This window comes from Sander lucioperca, chromosome 5 (assembly GCF_008315115.2).
Source record: "Sander lucioperca isolate FBNREF2018 chromosome 5, SLUC_FBN_1.2, whole genome shotgun sequence".
NCBI lineage: Eukaryota > Metazoa > Chordata > Actinopteri > Perciformes > Percidae > Sander > Sander lucioperca.
This window is the reverse complement of record NC_050177.1, coordinates 5,543,057-5,550,556: the sequence shown is the minus strand read 5'-3', so window position 1 is coordinate 5,550,556 and position 7,500 is coordinate 5,543,057.

The window sequence follows — 7,500 nt, the reverse complement described above, 5'->3', positions numbered from 1 at the left end:
TATGGTGGAGCATCACACCCGGCCTGCTGGGCCGTATGGTGGAGCATCACACCGGGCCTGCTGGGCCGTATGGTGGAGCATCACACCGGGCCTGCTGGGCCGTATGGTGGAGCATCACACCCGGCCTGCTGGGCCGTATGGTGGAGCATCACACCGGGCCTGCTGGGCCGTATGGTGGAGCATCACACCAGGCCTGCTGGACTGTATGGTGGAGCATCACACCAGGCCTGCTGGGCCGTATGGTGGAGCATCACACCGGGCCTGCTGGGCCGTATGGTGTACCATCACACCAGGCCTGCTGGACTGTATGGTGGAGCATCACACCAGGCCTGCTGGGCTGTATGGTGGAGCATCACACCCGGCCTGCTGGGCTGTATGGTGTACCATCACACCAGGCCTGCTGGACTGTATGGTGGAGCATCACACCAGGCCTGCTGGGCTGTATGGTGGAGCATCACACCGGGCCTGCTGGGCCGTATGGTGTACCATCACACCAGGCCTGCTGGACTGTATGGTGGAGCATCACACCAGGCCTGCTGGGCTGTATGGTGGAGCATCACACCCGGCCTGCTGGGCTGTATGGTGTACCATCACACCAGGCCTGCTGGGCCGTATGGTGGAGCTTAAGTGCAACATGGAGCTTGAGGATGTAAAGAAAAAAAGAAAAACAGGAGGATTACCTTTGAGCAAGTTTGGAGGAAAGTCGGAGGTATGGAACCATTTTAAACAAGTCGTGGGCAGTGACAACATATGTGTTGGCTTGGTTGAGTGCATTAGGCTAAGTGCGGCACGCTGCTCGCCATGACAGCAAATAAAATGGGGACTTGGATGATGAACAGACACATGAAGCAGGCTCACCGTGGCAGAAAAGATGATAGTCAGCCTTCAACGTCCTCTTTTGTTACTTCTCCAAGCATGTCCTGCACACAAACACACACACACACACACACACACACACACAAACACACACACACAAACACTCGCACAGTGCGTTTTTACCCTTTAGACGGGAACACGGCGGTGGAGCATTTTTAAGATTTCCACTCTGGAGGGCTGTCCCGGGGGAGGTGAGGCTTGGACCCAGATTCAGTGGAGACGAGAGCAGAGTAGCGTTCAAAGATTTAATAAACAAAAGGTGTCCTGAAGTCACAGGCAAAATATCCTTCCAAAAAAAGAGTACAAAAAGACCAGGAACATGGAAACAAACTAGAACATCGGCACCTTACAAGACAAGAGAAGCACGACACGACAGAACCCGACATACAGAAACAATGATCCGACAAAACACCAAGGACACACAGAGACTAAATACACAGGGTAACGAGGTAACAAGGGACAGGTGTCACAAGGGAAAGGAACTTCCCAGCTGCGGACAGCAGTGAAGGCAGAACTCCTCTGGTGGCTGAGCAGGACGTCGAAGGCGGAGCCCCTCTGGAGGCCAAGCAGGACGGCGAAGACTCTCAGGCGGCACTGGTCAGCTCGGGAACACTGGTCAGCTCGGGAACACTGGTCAGCTCGGGAACACTGGTCAGCTCAGGAACACTGGTCAGCTCGGGAACACTGGTCAGCTCGGGAACACTGGTCAGATCGGGAACACTGGTCAGTTCGGGAACACTGGTCAGCTCGGGAACACTGGTCAGATCGGGAACACTGGTCAGTTCGGGAACACTGGTCAGCTCGGGAACACTGGTCAGCTCAGGCTCGGGGCTGAAGAGAGGCACGTCAGCTGGGGATCGGGAACACTGGTCAGCTCGGGAACACTGGTCAGCTCGGGAACACTGGTCAGCTCGGGAACACTGGTCAGATCGGGAACACTGGTCAGTTCGGGAACACTGGTCAGCTCGGGAACACTGGTCAGCTCAGGCTCGGGGCTGAAGAGAGGCACGTCAGCTGGGGATCGGGAACACTGGTCAGTTCAGGAACACTGGACAACTGAGGTTCTGGCTCGCTGGACAGCTCAGGCTCAGGACTGCTGGACAGCACGGACTCTGGGCTGAAGAGAGGTTAAAGCGGGGAATGGCGTCGGGACCGATATCGGCCACATCCTCTCTTGCAGCCTCCACGGTTCCCAGGAAATATAGCCAGACTCCTGACATAGATTGTGCAGGTTTGATTGTCCAGGTAAGTTGGAGCAGAAAACAGTTGGAAAAAAAGTGGGAACCCACCGGGGAAAGAAGCCTCTCTGCTGGGTCCAAGTTGGTCAGATCATTCTTTTACGAACTTCAAAGAATGTGGCAGACCCAAATGCAGACACATCAGGTAATGTCGAGTTCAAAAGGTTTAATCAGTCCTTCCAGAAAAATGCGGAGTTTTTTTGTGATTGTTGCAGGCAAAAATCCTTGATTATGCGGCACGTTTTCTTGCGATGGAAAAAATGCGATGGAATATGCAGGATATTTATGCAATGTTATGCGATGAAATTGCGGGAACTTGCAAAAACTGCGGTTTCATCATGGCTTCATCGCGGGGTTTGCAGCTTTTCGATGATGTTCACATTGCGTAATTACGTCACTTCATAACGTTCCCATGGCAACAGGGGGAAATGGCTGCTCTTGTGTGAAGTAAACGCAACATTTTTCAACTTTCTGCTAAGATATATGTGACTTTTTTGCAACAAAAATGCAGGGATTATGAAATCATGCAAGTCCCGCATATTTTGCACGGAAATCGGCATTCATGCGGCGAAAGTGCGGCATATTTCAAAAAATGCGGCCCCCGCATAAATATGCGGACTTTGGCTGATTATGCATTGAATTATACGATCGCATAATCGCGTTTTTGTGGAGGGACTGTTTAATAACCAAAATCCAAGCAGTGAGGGCAGCTGGGCAAACATATCAGCAAAAAGTCCAGGAATCCAAAAGACAAAGAATACAAAAAACGAAGTCCAATACAAGTGGTAGACTAACACAACCTCACACAGAATACCTTACAGAAAACATTACAATGATCTGACACAAGACAAGGGCAACACAAAGACTAAATACACAGGGCAACAAGGTTACAAGAAACAGGTGACACAAGGGCTGGGAAACAGGTGAAAAAAATCAGACAATTACAAGGCCGGGAAAACCAAAAGACAGGAAGTAAAACCAGACAAGACAAGACCGAAAACCAGACTACCAAAATAAAACAGGAAACAGAAGCAAACACAACCATAACAATAATATATAGTTCTTTTAAATCTTATTATATACGTCTGGTATATCAAAGCTGTCCCCGAGTGCCGTAATGCCTGCCGTTTTGGACGTATTATTAATACATGTAGTCTATAGATCAGGTTTCCCTACACTGCAAGAACAGGCCGAAATTATAATTCAATTTGCAGCAATTCCTGAACGTCTGAGAAGTTTTTTGCTTTTTCTCTGCCAGTCATCATGATTCAGTGTAACAGCTGCCAGTGTCATTAACATACTGATCAGCATTCAAGAGGTGCTTTGCATTGACTATTTATGGTTAGAAATGGGCGTGTACAGGGCGGGATCAGAGGCTGATCCATGTACGCACACTTGTAGGTAATCTCTGATTTATAAAGGGAACATTGCTTACAGATGTGCATACACACTGTTATATAAATCTGACTTTTTTTTACAACTTTGTACTCTACTGCTGTCTCTCTACATACTACTCTCTACTGCTGTCTCTCTACATACTACTCTCTACTGCTGTCTCTCTACATACTACTCTCTACTGCTGTCTCTCTACATACTACTCTCTACTGTTGTCTCTCTTCATAGAGTGTGTGTGTGTGTGTGTGTGTGTGTGTGTGTGTGTGTGTGTGTGTGTGTGTGTGTGTGTGTGTGTGTGTGTGGGGGGGTGTGTGGTGTGTGTGTGTGGGGTGAGGAGGAAGAGGAAAAGATGATCATTTCCTGCTGCAGCTAGAAAATAAAACAAACAGGAAACAAGGAGCAGAACTCCCCGAGCTCAGCGAGGAGCAAGTCGACACGGATAGAAACCCAAAGAGACAGAAACACAGACAGTTGAGAACCCAGGAGAGCCCAGGAGAGCCCAGGAGAACCCAGGAGAACCCAGGAGAGCCCAGGAGAACCCAGGAGAGCCCAGGAGAACCCAGGAGAACCCGTCAAACAGAACTCAAGACTGGAACTCACTGTGGACTAAAACCGACCGGCAAATCGCTCCTGACACACACACACACACTGAGGCAGAGATGTCACAGTCTTGAAGGAAAAAAGTTGTTGATTACTTTTTTATTCTACATAAAGCAAAGAAAAAAGGTAAGAGCTGCTTGTTCATTGTGTGTGTCTGTGTGTGTGTGTCTGTGTGTGTCTGTGTGTGTGTGTGTGTGGCGTGTGTGTGTGTGTGTGTGTGTGTGTGTGTGTGTGTGTGTGAAAACATAATTTCGTTAAGCCTAGTTTTAAGTATTTGCATCTGTGAGCAGAGATAAATGTGTGTCTGTGTGTGTGTATGTGTGTGTGTGTGTGTGTGTGTGTGTGTGTGTGTGTGTGTGTCTCTGTTTGTCTTTGTGTGTGATATATGTGCATAAGGGTGTGTGTTTGTGTGTGTTTTGTGTGTGTGTTTGTTTGTTTGTTTGTTTGTGTATGTCTGTCTGTCTGTCTGTCTGTCTCTCTGTGTCTCTTGGGTCCAGGTAATCAATCACTGGGAAGACATGCCGGGATGAGCCCCAGTGCATGCTCGGTGGAAGTAATTATGATGTAATCGAAGCAGTCAGACTCAACTTCCTGTTTCAGGACGATAACGTCCAGTTATCAGGACAGTGTGTGTGTGTGTGTGTGTGTGTGTGTGTGTGTGTGTGTGTGTGTGTGTGCATGTGCGTGTAGAAAGTAAAAATAGTGTTAAAAACAACATTAAAAAAAGAAAAGATTGAAAAATGTTATAAGGGGCCGTTCGGTATTTATGGAATGGACCAACGGAGGAAAATAGGGGAGGGTCATGTCTTTTTATTCTTCGTTGAGGGGAGGGCCACCCAACATTTTTTAGTCTGAGGGGGGGGGTCACCCAACTTTTGTATTCATGAAAATAGCAAAATTTCAAAGTGGCTTGTTTGGTGCATATTTTTTCATGTAGCTCTCAGTCTCGGCTCTCCTTCGCTACCAGATGGGTCTGACCAAGAGGGAAAGCTTCGCTTCAGAATACGTACCTCCTATGGCGCCATTTTGATGCTACCAAGCCATCACCTCCCGTTAGCGTCCCATTGACTGCCATTCATTTTGACGTCACTTTGACAGAGAATAACTTTACATCTGAAGAGTTTAAAGACTCTATTTGTCCATTGTTTATTTCTAAAGAAACACGACAATGTATAAAAGGCTCCATTACCTTGTATCTCACGTTATGGCTCCGTAGCAGACGTTTTTATAAAAATAGGCTAACGATTGGGTCATAACCACGCGACTTACTGTCTCACAGTAGAGGAATTACCGTATAGTACAGGAGAAGCTCTCAGGCAGTTTGGACTTCCATTAGCTGTTTAAGTTTAATTACTAATGTTAACTATCATTTTAGTGATCAATAATTAGCCTGTGTCTATGTTATCTCCTTACATATACCTACGCTCTCCGTCTCTGCTAGATTGGGAATGATTGAGATTTCTCTTGGCACAGCTACCAGAAGACTTCCAACTTTCAGACACGTTGCTCACGTCACATCTACGTCTTCAAGCTCAGTTGGAGGCTGCTCAGTAACGCTCAGCCATCACCGGGAAAGATCTTCTAATATCCTTCACTGGTCTCCGTCCAGAGACACGGGGTCTGGTGGTCCATTATATATACTGTCTATGGAGCTTACCCCCTTGGGTCTGACCCATGAGTTTGTGGGGGGCAGGAGGAGCACTGCCCCCCTGGTGGCTGAAACGGGTAATTGCATTGTTTAAAAAATGAGTGGAATAATTACATCTGGCATGATCAGATATTTTATAAATATTTTAAATTACACAAAACAACTAAATGGTGTTAGGTAATACATCTGATTTCATATACTGCTTTAGTAAAAAAAATATTACCTGGCTGACGATGGGAGCAGCAGGACGCACAAAATGAAAATTACTGTTGCACTAGTCTGGAAATCTTGCCGTACCAACGTTGCAATAAAGGTTTCCTAAATGCCATGTATATACTAATATAATATAATATAATGTGATGTCAGCTTACTAATTGAGATTTGGACTTTTATACGTTTTATTCCACTTTGTTTAAACGGCGAAGTGGAGAGGCCTCGTTCAGCTGTTCGGAGCTGGCTGGTGAATGTGATGCTCGTATCGGCCTTGCTGGATACACCGTGACCGTTTTTGTGGATCTACTGATCGCTGTGGATTACTTATTTTTCTGCAACACGTTCTCACGCCCATCTCGTAAAATATGGACGCTTGGTCAGGTGCTTTTGTCGTTCTTATTGACGCTAAAACTCTCCGTTAGCGCTTCAAGTAAACGCGCTTGGTCGGGACTATTGTCGTCCCATTTGACGCAGTTATGTTAAGCAAAAGGTCGTGGGTGGGCGTACGGTTCTGTGACACGCGGGAGGAAAGAAAAAAATTACTATAGCAAGCGTGACGCGAACCCCGGTCTCCTAGGTGAAAGTCCTGTTTTTGTTTGACCCATCCACCCCCCCAACCAACCTCCTGGTTAAAAAAGGTTTAAAATTTGGGAAAAAAACCCACAAAAACATCAAAAGGCTCCGAAAAAGTCAACAAACGTTGAAAAATGTGACAAAAATATCGGTGGGAAAGCCACAAAAAATGTCAAAAAAGATGACCAAAAAGTTGATGCTTGCTCGATGGTGTTTTTAAACCACAACGTCTCCCCAACCAAAACCATAACCACAGCCAAAACCATAACCATGACCATAACCATAACCATAACCATAACCATAACCATAACCATTACCATAACCATAACCATTACCATTACATAACCAAAGCCATAACCATAACCATAACCATTACCATAACTATTACCATTACTATTACCATTACATAACCATAACCATTACCATTACTATTACTATTACCATTACCATAACCCCAACCATAACCAAAACCATAACCATTACCATAACCCCAACCCCAACCCCAACCATAACCATAACCATAACCATAACCATAACCATTACCATAACCATTACCATAACCATAACCATAACCATTACCATAACCATTACATAACCATAACCATTACCATAACCATTACATAACCATTACCATTACCATAACATAGCCAAAACCATAACCATTACCATAACCCCAACCATAACCATAACCATTACCATTACCATAACCCTAACCATAACGATTACCATAACTCCAACCATAACCATAACCATAACCATAACATAACCATTACCATTACCATAACCCCAACCATAACCATAACATAACCATTACCATAACCATTACATAACCATAACCATAACCATAACCATAACCATAACCATTACCATAACCATTACATAAACATTACCATTACCATAACATAGCCAAAACTATAACCATTACCATAACCATAACCCTAACCATAACCATTACCA